General features: G+C 36.8%; 1 protein-coding gene across 25 annotated transcripts in view; it reads left to right on the forward strand.

Annotated features, from left to right (window-relative positions):
• The window catches only part of PKP4 (plakophilin 4), a 226,927-nt gene that overhangs the window by 12,474 nt on the left and 194,885 nt on the right, over positions 1–19,568 (forward strand). For 4 of the 25 annotated variants that reach the window (XM_054679035.1, XM_054679041.2, XM_063791225.1 and 1 more), the window contains exon 2: positions 7,831–8,500. The exons of the other annotated variants lie outside the window; for them this stretch is intronic. The gene's annotated coding sequence lies outside the window, so the exon portion shown is untranslated. The remainder of the gene's footprint in view (positions 1–7,830; positions 8,501–19,568) is intronic. 25 annotated transcript variants of the gene reach the window in all.

Here is a 19,568-nt window from a genome sequence, read left to right on the forward strand (position 1 = left end):
CCGTGCTTTTTGTGTGACTGTTGTACATACCTCTGCCAGAGAAATATGTTGAAATTGCATCTGGCTAAATGAAGTCTTCGTGATTGATACTTTGGTTAGTTTTTATTAATGTCTTTTCTACCTTGAAGGTCAAATCTTTATTTTCATAGTTTAAAATACCATCAGATTACTTAACAAGCTTTATACTTTGTTCAGTATTACTTTTATGTTCATTCTAATATTTTTATTATCAATACTTCAGTCTTCCAGAATCCTAGCTGAGAAGGTAAGTGTTGACTGTACAATCAGTCCTAAAATATAGCTATACAGTAACATTCATTTTTAATATGGTGCTTTTAAGGATTTGATCCATTTTCTGTATTTGAATGATATAACCTCAGCACTATTTACTTTCACAGAAATATGATCCTCCCAATAAGTTGTGTATTTCCTGAAGGTTTTTCTGTGATTACCTGTTATGTCCTTCTCTGCCTGGTGAGCCCTTGTTTTTCTTCTTCAGGGTCTAACTCAATGACCCCTCTTTAATGAAGCCTTCCCTGGCCCTTCGCTCTGCCCAACTCCAGATTTCAACCTTCCCACCTGTGCTTGTCATCACTTTGCACATAACTCTGCTTTGAACACTTGTCACATTGTGAATAGTTTCTGTGTCTGTTTCCTGGCTATGTGAGCTCTCAGCAGGTTAGAACTGTGTCATAGCCATCACTGTAATTCTCTCATGTAGCAGTATTCCTAACATATAGTAAGCAATGATGCTTTCTTTGAGTGAATGAATAATTAAATACTTTGTTTACAACCTTAGTTATCCCCTTCTCTTCTAACCTTCAGTGGCTCCCCATTGTTTACCCTGCTGGATCATATTCACATTCCCCAGTGACCTACCATATAAGGCCCGTTACAGTCAAACCTTAATTGCTCTCCTTCCTGAACCCTCCACATCAGCAAGTCTAGTCTCTACTCATTGTTCTCTGTCTCCCTCCACTCTAGGTTCACATCTTCAAAGTCCTTCAAGACCTAGTTCAAATAGATACTGTAATAGTATCTAACTTTTTTGTGGTAGAAAGAAAGAAAGCGCAGAGATCCTACTCTGATGACAACAAGAACAAAAAACACAACACAATCTAATTCATTATTTTCTTCAACCCATCAGAGAGTTGAAATATCATAAACAACTAACCTGAAATCTAAGGAAGGAAAGGCATCTCCAAGGTTGGACTTGCTTACCTGGGACAGATGATGCTGGACACTAGTAAGAAGAACTGAGTTAAAAATGTTTAGCAAATTGCTAAGTGTTGAATGTGGGCAGGCAAGAGAATACAGAACCCCACAAGGCATCAGTCAGGTGGTGAATTCATACCCCTTGAGGGCTCTTCTACATGGACCTCCCCTGATGCTAATTTTAAAAAGATTGGCCAGAGTCCTGAGAAGGCCTCCCACTGAGTGCGGGGCTGGGGAGGGGAGCAGCAACCCGAGGATGGAAAGGCAGAAAACCCCAGTCTTCCTTAGGGCACTGGTGAAAACCATTGAGAATGAAAATTTCTGAGAGTATTGTTAAGCCATCCCAATTTAAAAACAGCATGCTTGCTACAAACACAGCTTCAATGCCCCTTCACCCCAGCCACCAAACTAGCTCCTCAGCAAACACTCTGCACCCACACCATGAGCAGAGGAATCTCTCAGAGCCTTGGAGGTGAAGGAGAGAGAATGATGGCCCAAGACAAGGTTTTGGTTGAAAAAGTTTTAAGATAGAGTGGACTTAAGCATGGTAATGGATGGAGTGAGGAAAGCCAAAGAATAGAATTAAAAGAAATCAGGGAGTAAGGAGGATAGGTTGTAAATCACATAGCATGAATTTTCTTCCAGAATGTTTCATCAATGTAGATGCTTAGGCGTGCAAGTTTAATTTTTGTTTAAAATGGGGGGAAAACCCTACATGAATAGATTCCTGGATTAAATTTAGTATCAGATTTAATTTTTACAGTCAAGAACAATTAGATTGTCTGCTCGTATTTTCTGGATCATGAGATCTATTCACACTGAAATGTCTAACATTTTGCTCATTGTCAAAAAAAGCCTTCAAGTGCTGACATGAAGAATTGTGCTTTATTTCAAATTGTGCACATCACTGCAGTAGCAGAGGCTCATCACACATGAGAGAAGACATACTGGAAGTAAGATTCATCTCTTCTAGTTGATTTGACATAAGCAGTATCATCCAACTAAATATCAGTGAATGCCTGTTTTAATATTTCTCCAATCTTATTCATAGTTACAAAATCAGGACAATTTATTTCTTCTATTAAATGCCGTTTATTGAACTAAGCATTATTTCAAAGAAAAAAGAACTAGTCATTGAAAAGTAATTCCTTTTTTAGATACCTCATTAAACTTAACAATGGCATTTAAACACTTGTGATTATTGAAAAATTAAACATGCCTAAATTATTTGGTCTCATTCTACTCATAGCCAAAATTTAAATATAGCTTATCAAGTGGTTTCTGAAAGGTATAGAGTAAAAATGCATTCTTCCTCAGCTCTTTTTCTGTACCAAAAAGCGCTATGTAGGAAGCTTAGCACAGAACTGAAAGTGAATCAATAGGAAGATGTTGGTTAAAGAATATATAATTAGTTAGATTGAAAGAATGAGATCAAGGAATCTATTGCACAGCATGGTGAATATCGTTAATGATAATATATTTTTGAAATATGCTGAGAGTGGATGTTAGGGGTTCTCACCACAAAAATGACAGCTATGTTAAGTAATGCATTTGTTAATAAGCTGGATTTAACATTCCACATGTATGTATACTTCAACATCGTGCTGTACACAATAAATACATACAATTTTATCTTTTAGTTTCTAAAAAATTTAAAATCAAAATGAATTTTAAAAAGTAGAATTAGGCCGGGCGTGGTGGCTCACGCCTGTAATCCCAACACTTTGGGAGGCCGAGGCGGGCAGATCATGAGGTCAGGAGATCGAGACCATCCTGGCTAACACGGTGAAACCCCGTCTCTACTAAAAAAATACAAAAAAAATTGGCCGAGGGCAGTGGCAGGCGCCTGTAATCCCAGCTACTCGGGAGGCTGAGGCAGGAGAATGGTGGGAACCTGGGAGGTGGAGCTTGCAGTGAGCAGAGATCAAGCCACTGCACTCCAGCCTGGGACACAGAGCGAGGCTCCATCTCAAAAAAAAAAAAAAGAATTAAAAACTATCTTCAGGCTGACCATATCAGTTTTTATGTCTTTTCAACCAAATTGGGTCAGATAGAGAAAAGGAAAAGATCTGCATACTCATTACAACCTATGCTTTTCCTGTGAAGAAGCCAGTCATCTAATTTTTTAAAAGCAGTGAAAAAAAGGCTACAGACTATAGCATAGATTTATGTTAAATGTTACAAGCATGAAATGTTAAAATATATCCATTTACAACAGAGTAAACAGACAACGTACAGAATGGGAGAAAATATTTGCAAACTATGAATCTGACAAAGGTCTAATATCCAGCATCTATAAGGAACTTAAATTTACAAGAGAAAAACAACCCTATTTAAAAGTGGGCAAAGGACATGAACAGACACTTTTCAAAAAAGGACATCCATGTGGTCAACAAGCACGTAAAAAAAAGCTCAGTATCACTGATCATTAGACAAATGCAAATCAAAACCACAATGAGATACCATTTCACACCAGTCAGAATGACTGTTAGTAAAAAGTCAGTAAATAACAGATGCTGGTGAGGTTGCAGAAAAAAGAGAACACTTATATACGGTTGGTGAGAGTGTATGTTAGTTCAACCATTGTGGAAAGCAGTATGGTGATTCCTCAAAGAGCTGAAAGCAGAACTACCATTCAACCCAGCAATCCCACTACTGGGTATATACCCAGAGGAATATAAATCATTCTGCTATAAAGACACATGCACACAAATGTTCATTGCAGCACTATTCATAGTAACAAAGACATGGAATCAACCTAAATGCCCATCAGTGGCAGATTGGATAAAGAAAATGTGGTACATATACACCGTGGAATACTATGCAGCCATAAAAATAACAAGATCCGGTCTTTTGCAAGAACATGGATGGAGCTGGAGGCTATTATCCTCAGGAAACTAACTCAGGAACAGAAACCAAATACCGTATATTCTCACTTATAAGTGGGAGCTAAATGACGAGAAGTCACAGACACAAAGAAGGAAACAACCTTCTTGAGGTCTACTTGAGGGTAGAGGGTGGGAGGAGAGAGGGGGCAGAAAAGGTAACTCTGGGGTATTGGACTTAATTCCTGAGTGATGAAATAATATGTACAACATACCCCAGCGATATAAGTTTACCTACGTAACCTTCACATGTACCCCTGAACCTAAAAGTTTAAAATACATATATATCCATTTAAAGCAATTCAGATTGTATCTTAGCTTATTTTTTGCTTTGAAGCTAGCTTATGAAATTTTAAAATCAGGTAAAATTTGTGTGGCTTACAAGGTCAGCATTAAACAACCTAAGGAAAGGGGAGGACTCTGATTTTTCAGTGGTTATGAAGCAAGGTGATACTAAATGAATTATATTTATTATATGCATTACAGAATAAAATTTCTGTGTTTACTGGGTATTTTTTCATTTTAATTCCCAAAGTAAAACTACAACTCAAAGATGACCAGAACAATTGTTTTCCTTCTTTCATCCTCATAGTCATTAACAAGTTTTAACAGAAGCTACTCGAGGACAGATATTCTGCGTTTTACACGTTTGCTGCCCCTAGAGGTCTGAGCAAAGACAGAGGGAAGCTCCGAAAGTACAAGACTCTGGCTGACTTGAAGCTGCCACATAGGTGAAAACAATCGTGTCTTTCTGTAATCAGTAATGACATTTTGGGATCCCTGAGGCTCACTTGCTGTTAACGATATCACTTCTAAGACATTATAATACCAAAGCTATTAGAACCAAAAGATCTAGGCCGTGTTGATTACTGAACCCCTGCCCACTCCTAGCATTGGGCCTCAGAAATCAGTTATTGATGAGAATTCACAGAATTACATTGGAAGTGTCAAAGTTAAGCCCAATAAAAATTTTTTAAAAAAGAAAACCATGAGATTTTAAGTGAAGGCAAGAATAATTTGACAACTGCTTGTGCATAAAATGTTTTCCGTAATTCATTTTGGAAATGAAAATTTACTGCCTGTTTCCCATTTGCAATGGTTTTTCACCAGTGCCCTAAGGAAGACGGGTTTTTTGCCTTTCCCTCAGCAGTGTAAGGCTGTTCCATAGTAGAGATAGGAGAGGAGGATCCAGGCAGGATTTCTTGCCTCTCCCACACTAGCTGCTGCTCCCCTCCCCAGGCCCGCACTCAGTGGGAGGCCTTCTCAGGACTCTGGCCAATCTTTTTAAAATTAGCATCAGGGGAGGTCCATGTAGAAGAGCCCTCAAGAGGTATGAATTCACCACCTGACTGATGCCTTGTGGGGTTCTGTATTCTCTTGCCTGCCCACATTCAACATTTAGCAATTTGCTAAACATTTTTAACTCAGTTCTTTTTACTAGTGTCCAGCATCATCTGTCCCAGGTAAGCAAGTCCAACCTTGGAGATGCCTTTCCTTCCTTAGATTTCAGGCTAGTTAGTTATACTGAGATATCAGCTCTCTGATGGGTTAAAGAAAATCATGAATTAGCGATTGTGTTGTGTTTTTTGTTCTTGTTGTCACCAGGGTAAGATCTCTGCTCTTTCTACTAGAAGAAAAGTTAGATACTTTTATAGCTGTCTTAAGGAAGTTCACCTTTCCATTTGAAATGCCAAGGACCCCTGGTGCCACTTTTTAAAAATCTTTTTATTAGAGTTTTATTATTTTTTGATAACATATCTATATGCTGTTTCCTCACTAGATTGTGGACTTTAAAAGTCATGAAACTGATTCATTCTTTTTTTTTTTTGTCTTCACCCAGCAGAGTACCTGGCATAGAGTAGGTGCCCAGTGTTTTAGACACAGAGGTTTGCATTTTAATCTCAGTAAGGGCATTTTTACTTTCTTATTGTTCTCAGTAGGTAGGAACAACCTGGCAGCAGATTCTGTCTGTGCTCTGTCCACATCCTGTGGCCCTTGCAATGACCTGACAACTTTCTACTGCAATATTCTAGAATTTTTAGCCAGAAGACTTCTCTGCCACCTACCTGTGTTGGGGCAGGTAAGAAGTGCCAGTGGGTTATCCCTGCAGGAGCAACCCTCAGTCAGTAGCTCAGCATCTTCACCCCTTAGTTGGGATATCTTTGAGGTGTGTTCTTTGTAGTCTGGCAGAAGTGCCCAGTGGAAGTAAGACCCATTTGTTCACTGTGAAAACTGACTCAGTGCACCCCATATGGACTTCCCTGCCCTATCTCCCATATCCACCTACCAGATAAACTACATGCACTGAAGTTCTTGTCTTGGGGTCTGATTCTGGAAGAATCACAACCCAATACAGACCGTTATGATTCACATAAATTTTCAGATATTTAGAATAGTTTTCTCTAATAGGGACAGTCCACAAAATCAAGGAGCCTTTTGAGGGCAATTATAGCTTTCATCAGATTTTCAAATAGTTATTGTCTCTCCCTTCCTCTCATAGAATTCGTTTTCATTGCAATAAAGACAAAGAAACATCCTTATCTTTTTAACTTAGAATATTAAAGCAGCTATTTTCCTTTCAGAGAACCAGTACACTGAATCTTTTTAGATGCAATCAGGAAATCATTGGGGTGTGTTGTAGGTACACATGCGATTGTATCTTAGTAACTGAATTTCAAAAATAGGATTTTACTTTTATATTCATGTTATTGGTTTTCATCTACATGTACAGCGAAAAATGTGCTGGGATGTCATATGATTCCTTTCCTGCACTTTTGAATTGGGGGCTCATCCTCTGATGATTTTTAAGTTTTATTTTATTTTTTTAGAGACCAGTCTCACTCTTGCCCAGCCTGGAGTGCAGTGGTGTGAGTATAGCTCACTACAACCTTGACCTCCTGGGTTCAAGTGATCATCTCGTCTCAGCCTCCCAAGTAGCTGGGACTACAGGCATACACCACCCTGCCTGGATAATTTTTTATTTTTTTCTAGAGACAGAATTTCTCTGTGTTGCCAAGATTAGTCTTGAACTTCTGACCTCAAGTGATCCTCCCACCTCTGCCTCCCAAAGTGTTGAGATTATAGGTGTGAGCCACTGTACTCAGCCCCTGAAGATTTTATTTGAAATAAAATAGTCTCAGATTAGAGACCTGCTGTTTCAAGTTTAGGCAATCTCACTTTTAAAATAGTTTTTTTTTTCTGATTGTAAATGAAATCCATGCATTTGCAGAAAACTCTTTGAATACAGAGCAGCACAAAAGAAGAAAGTAAAACCCAAGTATAGTTTAGCTGCGTTCACAGGTGACCACTGCTGTCATTTTGTTCTATATGCTTCCAGGAGGTTTTTATTTTCTAAGCCTCTGCATGTACATATCTAAAAGAATTGGAATTAATAATCATCATATTCTTACTCCATTAAATGCTCTTCTAACACAAATATTTAAAACATTTACAAAGAATTATATTCTTTGTTCTGTGAACACCTGTATAATAGAATTCTTTGTAAATGTTAATTCATCCCTTAAAATTGGACAATTTTGTTTTTTTGGTTTTTTTTTGCTTTTATAAATAATGAAATTCCACTTCTAGTTTATGACTGCCTTGAAGTTAAGCCACAGATATGACCACATTTATTTGAAGATGACACTGAGGTTAGTGCTTGTAGAATCGCAAGCTTTTAGACCAAGGAAAGATATTAGAGATCACCATATGCAGTTCTTTCCTTTTACAGGGGAAGAGCCTGAGATCTGGAGACATGGTCCCTGAGGTCAACATGCATACCTGTATCAGAAGGCCTGGGCTAGGTACCTTGTTTCCCATCAGCTTATCTAGCCGGAAATATCAGACTTTGCTTCTCCTCTCCCCTACTAATTGAAAAAACAGGAAATGATCTAGCCAACTCAGCTGGAGGTGTGCTTTTGACAATAAGAAATTAGAAGGAAACCATGCCAGAATGAATGAACTACTTAACTGAAGCAAAAGTATCAGCTCCTGTACCGTTGAGTTAGTAATTATGGCCTGATACCTCAGGAAGTCAAGCATCAGGGGATAGACCCCGTAAAGAAGAAAGAAGTATCAGTCTTAAAGTAAGGTTTCCTGAAATTCTGCTGTCATATTGATCAACTGGGATTAGGCTGAAGTCCAATTTCCTGGCAACAATATCCTGGTTTAAAAAATGGTTAAATTGGGGCATGATGGCACATGCCTGTAATCAACGCTACTTGGGAGGCTGAGGCAGGAATATTACTTGAACTCAGGAGATCGAGGCTGCAGTACACTGTGATCCTACGTGTGAATAGCCACTGCACTGCAGCCTGAGCAACATAGCAAGACACCCATCTCTCAAAAAAAACCAAAAGTCCAAAGCCTCATGCTAACTGAGCTATAGACCAGCTTCTGAGGTATGCCAATAAATAAATTGATGACTGTACTAATGTTTCATATATATAACTGATAAGCCAGGGACAAGGTTTATTCCCTCAGTTCTTATGTTCTAAGAGAAATTTCTAGTTCTGGCTAAAAAATGTTTTCAGTGTCCTAAAATAGACTGGCAAAGGTTAGAGATCTTAAATTTGCAGTTTTGTTTTGAAAGGGTGTGGTTTGAAGCTTAATGTTAACCTCATGTTAGCTATAAGATGTAAGGCTGTTGAATAGGAGCTTATAGCTTTATCCCAGATTTTAAAGACATTATTATTTAGATTTTTTTTTTTGATTAGGGAAGCATTCAGAAAAATTAATTCTGAACCTTAAAAGTAATTGTATTAAGTTGTATGTTTTGTTTCTCCCATTCAGTGAGTTAGAATGTTGTAAAATGGGGTTTTCACAAGCAGATGACGTGCTGTGGTTTTGATTTTCATAGTAAATCCTTTGGACTATGCCGATAGTAGTGTTTTTTACATTTTTGTGTTTAAAGACATTAACATGTTTTAGAAGAGTCGTACTAAGTGCTGTCCTAATCAAGATAAATGGAATCATCAGCAAGCCTGTGGTCTGCCCACCGCTCTCTGCCTTGGCAATAGCTCATCGTTTTTTGTTAAGTAGTTTTCTAAATATTTGGATAGATTGCCTAAGTTATCAGTGATGGCTTAAACCTTAATTCATTGTGATAAAGCACAAGCAAAATGTGAATTATCCACATAGTATTTTGGTAACTGTTAAAAAACATAATTTGAACTTTTATTGTAAATGAAACTGATGATCACTAATGATAATCAAACTTTTTGCTTAGGGTTTGTATGGCACATTTTAAATATGGGACAGTACAGAGAATAATGTATGGAGTGCCCATGAAACTATTATTCATATTTTTAAAATCTTGTTTGCCAAGTTTGCTTAAGGATTCTGAAGTTGGTGTTTATCCACTTCATTATGTTTTTATTTTTACTACATATCTGTGTCTCCATAAACATGGGCTTTTAGATATGGAAAATCTTTGTTACAGTTATGATTTCCTGTCACATTTTCCCCAGTATTGGAATTAGTAAATCCCACCCACTAAGTACTTCCATGGAGAGACTTGTTTCTATTCCTTTCTAGGCTAGGCTGCCAAGCCAGCATTCTCGAGGAGGTTTCTATTCTTTTTATTTTTCCATTAGTAGGAGTTACCTAAGCAGTATTGTTTTTTAAACCTTTTTAATTCTCAAACAATTTAGATATTAAACATTAGCTAACTTTTAAATTCAGCATTTAATTTTTAAATTTATTTTATTATTATTACTTATTTTTTGTCTTTTTTTGATACAGGGTCTCCCTCAGGTTGGAGTGCAGTGGCACAATCTTGGCTCACTGCAGCCTCCACCTCCCGGGATTAAGCGATGCTTCCACCTAAGCCTCTCGAGTAGCTGGAACAACAGGCACATGCTACCATGCCCGGTTAATTTTTGTATTTTTTGTAGAGACGGGGTTTTGCCATGTTGCCCTGGCTGGTCTTGAAATCCTGGACTCAAGCGATCCGCCCGCCTTAGCCTCCCAAAGTGCTGGGATTACAGGCGTGAGCCACTGCCCAGCCCAGTTTTTAAAATTAATTTTTTATTTTGTAATTTAAAATTTTTTAATTTTATTTTTCCTTAATATAGTCTTATTAAGCTTCTATAGGCAGATTGTCACTTTTGTACTTAAAATGAGAATCATGGTGATGTCTTTATCAATTTGGAAAAGAGTTCAACTAATAGCAACTGTATTAAGGAAAAAAAAGCTTTATATTCTGTCATTGATGGCAGGTGAATAAAAAGCATTAATAACTCTTGATTTATTCTTTAGTCTCTGGTTTACTGTATGACCCAGACAAGCAATCCTTTTTCCAAGTCATGACATGGAAATGTGTATCTAAAGCATTTATGATTCCTCTGTTTACTTGACTTAATATTGAAATCTAGGGCTTGCCCATAAACTGGTTCCACAGTTTTGCTTCTGCCCTAGCTACAACCAGGGCTGCTCATGTGGCTTAAATGTTTGTATCCTTCGTCAGCTGAGGAGGATATCAGAAAGAGGGGAGATTCATCTTCTTAGACGTTGATTCTGAACTGCTAGTGCTTTACAAAGAGCACCAAATTGCAGATCTGTCCCATATCCCTAGGTCAGGAGTACACGCCTGTGTTTTTCTACCCATAAGTCAGTGCCAACTCACAGGTTTTAAAGATTTCTGTTAAATAGTTCCTTTTGTCTTAATTTTAAGTATCTAGCAACTCAAAATTTGCCTCCTATATGGAATTTATTTATTTAGTTATTTTTATTTTATTTTATTGAGACAGAGTCTTACCTTGTAGCCCAGGCTGGAGTGCAATAGTGTGATCTCGGCTCACTGCAACCTCTGCCTCCTGGGTTCAAGTGATTCTCCTGCCATAGCCTCCCAAGTAGCTGGGATTACAGGCACCCACCACCACGCCCAGCTAATTTTTGTATTTTTAGTAGAGACAAGGTTTCACCATGTTCACCAGGCTGGTCTTAAACTACTGACCTCAAGTGATTCACCTACCTTGGCCTCCCAAAGTAGCTGGATTACAGGTGTGAGCCACCGCGCCTGGCCTCTGGGATTCTTTTTTTTTTTTTTCCAGTTGTTTCTACTTACAGAAAAATGATTTATTAAAATGGCCAGCATTTCTTTAAGAGGAAATAAAAACCACACCCGAGATATTTAATGAAAAATTATATAAATAAGAAATTAATAGAATTTTAAAACTAAGAATTGAAGTGCATATTACAATTGAGATGTATTCTCATACCATAAATTCACTCCTATAAAGGATACAGTTCAGTGATTTTTAGTACATTCACAAAGTTGGACAATCACCATCCCTATCTAATTCCAGAACATTTTTATCACCCCAAAAATAAACCCCGTACTCATTAAGCAGTCATTTACCATTTCTCTCTCCCCTCAGCACCTGGGAACCACTAATCTTTCTGTCTTTATGGATTCGCCTCTTCTGGACATTTCATGATTTCATGTAAATAGAATCATGTAGTACATGTCCTTTTGTGTCTCACTTTTTTTACTTAGCATGTTTTCAAGATTCATCTATGTTGTAGCATAAATCAGTGTTTCTTTTTAAATTAATTTCTTTTTAAAAGTGATATTATACTTTTTGTTTTTAAATATTGAAATGAGGTCTCACTATGTTGCCTAGTCTGGTCTCGAACTCCTGAGCTCAAGCAATCCTCCCACCTCAGCCTTCCAAAGTGCTGTGATTACAGGTGTGAGCCACCACACCTGGCCTCATTTCTTTTTATGTGTGAATAATATTCCATCACATGGTTATACCACATTTGTTTATCCATTCATCAGCTATGGGCATTTGGATTGTTTCCATGTTTTTGGCTGTTATGAATCATGATACTATAAACATTTGTGTACATTTTTGTGTGAACATATGTTTTTAGTTCTTCTAGGTATATACCTAGGAGAGGAGTTGCTGGGTCATATGGAAGCTCTATGTTTAACTTTTTGAGAAACTCCCAAACTGTTTCCAAAGCAGCTGCACAGTTTTTACTTTCCCACTAGCAGAGTATGAGGGTTCCACTCCTCCACATTCTCACCAACGCATGTTATTGTCTGTCTTCAATTATAGCTTTCCTAGTGGGTGTTAAGTGATACCTCATAGTAGTTTTGATTTACATTTCCCTAATGACTAGATACATTTGAGTATCTTTTCATGTGCTTCTTGACCATTTGTATGTCTTCTTTGGAGAAATATTTATTTAAATCCTTTGCCCTTTTTAAAATTGACGTATTTCAAGTGCTATTGTAAGTACTATGATTACTTTTAGGGAGAGAATTTTGTAGAATTGACTAATAATATGTAAGTAAAATGTACGTGGAGAGTTGACTGCCACATAAGACATAAAAATAAGCAAAACTGGTTTATACAGGTGAACAGTATTCACCTACTTATATTATTGAAATGGTGCCAAATTATTTTATAACTTTAGTGTCTGATTTTAAAAACTGTTGTAATGTTAGTGATATTTTACTGTATTCTACTTGGAATAATGTTGGTAAAGTTTATAGAGTTTTCAGTTGTGATCGCTCATGCCATAATTACGTACCTGTGCTGTCTAAAATATATCCACTAGTCACATGTAGCTATTTACATTTAAATTAATTAAAATAAAGAGTTCAGTTACTTGGTCATACTGGCCACATTTCAAGTGTTCAGTAGCCACGTATAGCTAGTGCCTGCTATGCAGGACACTGCAAATATACATTTCCACATCATCACAGGAAGTTCAGTCAAGTAGTGCTAAGCTAGATGTGCTATATCCTGAAATTCTCTCTTTACTTTCTTCCTCCCTGCCTCCATTCTTTCCCTTCCTTCCTTCCTTTCCAAGACATGGTCTTGCTATGTTGCCCAGGCTGGACTCAAACTCCTGGACCCAAGTGATCCTCCTGCTTCAGCCTCCATTGTAGTTGGAATTCTAGGCACATACCACCGCACCTGGTTTATTATGAAGTTTCTTACTCTAAGGAAAATGTCAGTGAAAGTTTTATTTCATTTATGTTTTAACCCACGTTATCTTAAAACCTTACCATTTGAAATTGAACATATAGGCCGAGTACGGTGGCTCATGCCTATAATCCCAGCACTTTTGGAGGCCAAGGTGGGAGAATCGCTTGAACCCAGGAATTTAACACCAGTCTGGGCAACACAGGGAGACCCTATCTCTACAAAAAATAAGAAAATTAACTGGGTGTGGTGGCTTTTGCCTGTAGTTCCAGCTATTCAGGAGGCTGAGGTGGTAGGATTGCTTGGGCCTGGGAGGTTGAGGCTGCAGTGAGTCATGATCATGCCACTTCTCTCCAGAAAGAGCAAGACCTTGTTTCAAAAAAAAAAAAAAAAAAAGAGGGGGGAAGGGAGGAAGGAATTTAGAGGACATGCAGGTCATTGCACAGAATGGAAGTATACCTGTATGTATTATTAAAGTTTGTGATACAGTGTTTGTTAGCCTACACACAGGCCAATTGGTTATTTTTTAAGTAGCTTTTATCCATCCAGTGTGGAAATACTGAATATTTATGGCTAGGTCCTGAAATTTACACCTCAAGAGTAGTCATTGGTTCATCTCTAAGTCATGTCTGTTCATTAGTGTGTCCTTAAAAAAAATCAGTGTTTTGAGTTGGGGAAGTTGTATCTTTTAGAAAATTGGGATAAGGATTAGGAAGCTGTGATTGGTTTTCTTTTTCTTTTTTGTTTATCCATTTCTCATGGTGGAATTTTTTTCCTCAATTATTTGTTCTATTCATTGTTAACGCATTTTATTCAAAGACTCCCCAATTTCTAATGCTTTTCTGGGAATGTTTGATCTTTCTGTAATTTTTCTTTTCTGTGTATAAACAGATTGCTCTTCATTGCTATGTGTTTTTTTTTTTTTTTATCATTTTGTCTTCTCATTCTCTGCTTTTATTATTGAGGTTTGGATCTCCAACTTGCTGTTTCTAAACTTTGATCATCTTATATAAGTTTCATGAGTCATGAATTGACAACTGGTCATTAATTAACTCTAGCTACATATTAATGACAAAATATGTAATACAGCATCATAGAGACCATCAGTGTGGCAGGTTGGAAAGCAGGTAGCTTTTTGTGTATTAAATGGTGTTTGGGGGGATCTACTATCTGGAAAAGTCATTGTAGTGATTTTTTTTTAATGCCATTTTGAAACTTTTTAAAGCCCCTAACATTAAGAAAAATACTAAAGGACATAATTTTCACTAAAGTTTACTCTTGAATTTATTATTAACATCTTATTAGAACCAATTGAATTTGGAATTATGTTCTGCTCTAAGGAAATGTGTAGATAAAATTAGGAGATTAACAGATAATTAACAAATAATTTGAAAGGTATTGTTTTTCATCATCGTTCTACCAAAGTATTGTTAAAACTGCCAGCAGAAACCATGGTCAGCTGAGTTGATTTTCCTTTTTTCATCTATTGCCAGCTTGACTAATGAATTTCTTTGTGTGTGTGTATACATTAAAAGTGAGCATAACAAGAACGTGCACAGTTGCACATTTTTTCAAAGCCTCTTGAATCCGTGCTAACTCAGCATCATTTCTACTTGTCCTTGAGAACTGAAGCATTGAGGTTCTGCTGTTGCAAGTGTCCGTTGCTGTCCTGATTTGGTGAATGTGTTAGAGATGTTTATGGTTCCAGGTTAGCATTTCTCCTTAATATGCATGTTGTTGTCTATTCTTAGGAAGTATTTCTCCTTTGTTTGCATACTCTGAACTTTTAATGACTAAAATGCCTGGTTCCTGTTGAATATACACGTAGATGACTTTCTCAAAGAGGGCCTTACCTAAGAGGCCTCTGGCATATTTTCTGTGATAAAGATGAAGACAATCAGCCTTTATACCAAGTGGCATTTTATAGAGTTGCAGTAAGTGGATTATCTTCCCTTATAAATGGGTTGTTAGCCATGAAACTATTCTTTTAAGATGTGGTAACACAGTGTGGTAAATAGAAGATTGCATGGTTCTGTAAATGCTGAAAACTGCTCATAAGTGGGGTGCAAACACAGCCCCATATGGACTTGTTAGAAGGGAGTACTTCCAGTAGGAAAAGCTTTGCAGGTGACAATCAGAATAAATGGTACAGGATTTTGTTACTGTAAGCCATCCAACCTAGTATACTCATATCTCACCTCAGTATACCTCACTCAGTTCTCCCCAAGTGCCAGATCTTTAAAAAGAAAAAGAAAACCATTTGATTAGGTCACTTTCCTACCTGAATGACTTAACTGTTGCTCTGTGATAGACTGAAAGCCTCACCGTGGTCTACAAGGCCTTTTGTGGCCCACCCTTCTCTATAATTAGAATGTCCCAAGTGACAGCCTGGCCTGTATACAAGGCCAGTTTTGCAGCTACTCTTAAAACAATAGTCATTGTTTATTAAGCACTTACTGTATGGCAGGCACTATTCCACACATTTTATGTGAATTAACTGGTTTAATCACAACTACTCTACAAGCCAATTATTATTAGCCCTGTTTTACAGACGAAAACACAGAAACACGTAACAGTTAAGTCATTCAGAAGTACGTAGGAAATGGCAGTGCTGGAATCTCATCCAACCCACTTAACCCTAGACCCACGTTACTATCTGAGATGAGATAGGCTCTCCATGTAACCTATAACACCACTGTTCATAATTTCATATTTGTCGAATTATTTGAAGCCTCCCCAAGACTCTAAGCTGCATGAACCGTGCATGTTTAGAGCCCATTACAAGCACCTGAAGTGTACTGGGTGGTCAGTGTGTATTTGTTGAATGAATGAAAATGATTTGATGTGATGAATCACTGAGCTTAAACATGAGAATAGGGTCTCTTTTATAAACAAAACATTTAACCCTTTAGTTCATTGTCATTTGTAAAATGGGGGAATGATACTGAAATTTCTGTATGCCTACTGGATTCTAATACAAAAAAAAGTGTAACTTCATAATGGCTGAAGATTTGTTGTTTTTGTAGTTTTGTTTTTATCTCAAGTGTAAGAATAGACATTAATTAGTTTATGTTCAGTAACACCCATCCTTAATGTCAATAATTAAAATACATTGGCATATGTAATCTAATTAAGGTTATGTTTACAGTAAATTGTTATTTTGTTGAAAACCTTTTAAATAGCAGTTGTTACCAAACAAAAATACACATTCTAATTTTGGCCACATTAATTTTTTTTTTATTTCTAATTAAATCTATGTAATTATTAATAGTGGAGTTCAAAGTAAAAGAATTACAAAAATGAAATTTGATAAGGAAAATTGGAATTTATAACATTAAATTTGTAATCATAGCATTATTATTTTGAAGATACTTGGCAGCTCAACTTTTTTAAATTCTTACTTTTATGATAGGCTATAATTAAACTAGTTGTTTCCTATGTGAATATATGTGGATATGATATAAGGAGAAAATTGTATTATATTGTATGAGGTATAGAGACAATATTAATTGTATCTTGCAAAGTAGAATTGTTTTCCTTTGAGATTGTTACTAGAGTAATAAATCATGTTGAAGTGAAGAAATTTACACAGCATATGACTGAATATTTTCCACTGTATCAAATTTAATGGGTTTTGGGAAAATGTATAGTTTGGTAGCAGTATAGAACTGAGTTTTTGGTAAAACTGAGTATTTAAAGGACGAAACTTTGAAGGACTTTGAGACCCATAAGACCTACAGATATTATTCAGCTTTCTGAGCAGTATTCTAGTTTACTAAGAGTGTGGAAGGTAATGTGTGGTGGTGAGGCAAGGGGTGTTGAGAGCACAGTGACCTACATTCCAAATACAACTCTTCTAAACTATAAGGCAGAGAATAGACTAAGTAAGGCATAATAAGTTAGGACCTGCCACATGGCAAACTGATTTTGGGAAGCAGTCTAGAAAGATACTTGAAAAATGTACTGATGTGTAATGCCAGCAGCAGGCCGTTGTCATGGTATGGAATAATGGTGACTGAAAGTCATTCTCCCTTGCTTGGGATGGTCTGTCTTAAGCATGAGCAGCTTGAGGCTGAATTGTAGACAATAAAACATGAGTCCAATGACAGTCTTTGTAGGTTGAGTAAGAGTATTTGTGTACTAGCCATTTTAGTTGTAATGCATTCACAGAATGATTACAGTCAGAATTACATTAACATTTTAAATACAAAGGAGACTATCTTCCATGTCAGCTTCATAGTTCTGTACCTATTCCCAGCCCTGTGATATATTCCATATGAAACGTTACATCAGCATCCTTATATAAAGCATACCTATAAACTGGGGTGGGACAGAGAAGTAGTGGCCAGAGAATGGAGTTTGTCACACTATGATTCAGCCCGTGGGAGTGATTTTCACACTGCCTGTCAGCTTTGTGCGATAGTTAAAAACAATTTGCAAGTGACATAGTAGAGCCTTAAGGCCATAAATAGGAATTTTTAACTGGCACAAAGCCTTTTTTTAAAAAAAAGCACATTTGTATAAACCAGTGTTTCTATATAGTTTCTCATTTACTGGTTGTCTTCACCATAATCTTTGGAAGTGCATAATCTTATAATCATTATGTGTGTTTTACACATGAGAAAACAGTAAAAGAAATCCATGATTTGCCCTAGGATCCTGCAACTTGTGAGTAATTCAATCAGAATCCAAACTTTAATTTTCTGATGTATAAAGAAAAGGCCTCTGGTTGGATCATACTGTTGCTATGAGTTAATATGGGAGGTGTCATATGCATAAAGTACCCATGAGTTTAAAGTTGTGGTTTGTTCAAGTAAAATGTTTATATAATTATTCAAGTTAAATTTAAATAAACACATGCTGAAAGAACTTGAAGGTAAAAATAGTTTCTGCAAATACTATTCCACACTTTTTCTTTATACCACTTTGAATGCTGAGTAAGGACATTGTACTGGACCATTGCCCAGCATAGTTCTGGCTTATAGAGACTTGATGGTGAAAGAAAGACAGAGAGAGAGAGAGAAGAGAGAGAAGGGGGAGGGAGGGAGGAAGGAAGGGAGGAAGGAAAAAGATTTGACGAGGGAATGTGTTTTTTAAGAGAAGCTCTTTGGGGAATAAATATAGTCTTGAAATACACCATGTAAAATAACTTTAGTAGAAAACTATGGAGATATGCCTAAATATAAATGAAAATATTGATTCGTTTCTTCAGTTGTGGAATTATTCATTTCTGATTTCTTTGCACAGGATCAAGCTATATTCTAGGTAGACCCTTTATGTTTTTCAATCTGTTCCACCTATATCCACAAATTTATTACTGCCACCTACTAAATTATTTATAACCATTGTATGATCTGATTTTTGTATACATGTGTTGCTAAGTAAGTTTCACATTGTCATGAAACCAAATTATAAAAAAAATTGGAGGCAAGGGGTGAAAGATCTAGGTAGTGTATGAAAGTTTAACAAGTATTTGTTGAGCCTACTATGTGCTGGGGCATCCTCTTTAACACTTCCTAGGCGCCATACCCTGACTAAAGTTCCTTCAGCTTCTCATCAACACTTTTCCGCATTTCCTTCTGAGATGACTCTTCATTTGTTTTTGTTCTGACTGTTGAAGCTTTTCCAGAAATGATGCCTTGCTAAATTCCCATATATACCATGTGCTCTTTTGTTATGTTTATTATGCCCCTTGTATTGTCCCACTACCTCTAAATAATGTGGGGAAGCAGTCACAGAGAAGAGAGATCATTGCCAACCCTGTTTTGATTCTGTTTGACACTCACTGTCTCACTTATATGCAGGTATCCTTTCACCAGTAGGTTTATGGTAGACAGCTTTAAGATAGCCTCCAGTGATCCCACCTCCTGGAATCCATGCCTTAGTGTAATCTCTGTCCCTTGAGCATGCCTGAATTTATTATTCATTTCTAATGAATAGACTATTTATTTGGGTGATTGTATATCACTTCCAATAATAGCAGTGTTAACAATATCTCAGTGTTACCAAGGATTATCAGTGATTGTTGATGGTGTTCAGGAAAAAGAGCTTAGAATTCACTCCTGAGTCAGGGAAAGAATGAAGTCTATGGGTGTTTAAAAGAGAGCTGTCCAAGGAGTGGCTGGAATCAGATAGGAACAGGTGTGCAAGGCAGTGTGTCTTCAAAAGATGTGTCTTCATTTACATCAACTATTTTAACAACCTTGGGGAAGGCATTACATCTTTCAGAGCCGTTATTTCGTCATCTGTACAATGGAGTTGAACTTGATGATGATTGTTTTGATAAATCTTTTCAATTCATATTCTCTACATCCAGAAATCCAATATTTTACATTTTGATAAGATTTTATTTAAAACAAAGTTCATCCACATACAGTAAAGTCATTTTTTTCCTTCAGAAATCATTATTGTAGGTGTGAAATTTATATAACATCTAAAATCTTTTGATATTATTTCTCTGGGTGTTAGCATATCTGGGCTTCTCTTTTTTGAACTGCTATTTATAGTAACTTTCTAGGGTTTTGCT

This window comes from Pan troglodytes, chromosome 13 (genome assembly GCF_028858775.2).
Source record: "Pan troglodytes isolate AG18354 chromosome 13, NHGRI_mPanTro3-v2.0_pri, whole genome shotgun sequence".
NCBI classification, from domain to species: Eukaryota; Metazoa; Chordata; class Mammalia; order Primates; family Hominidae; genus Pan; species Pan troglodytes.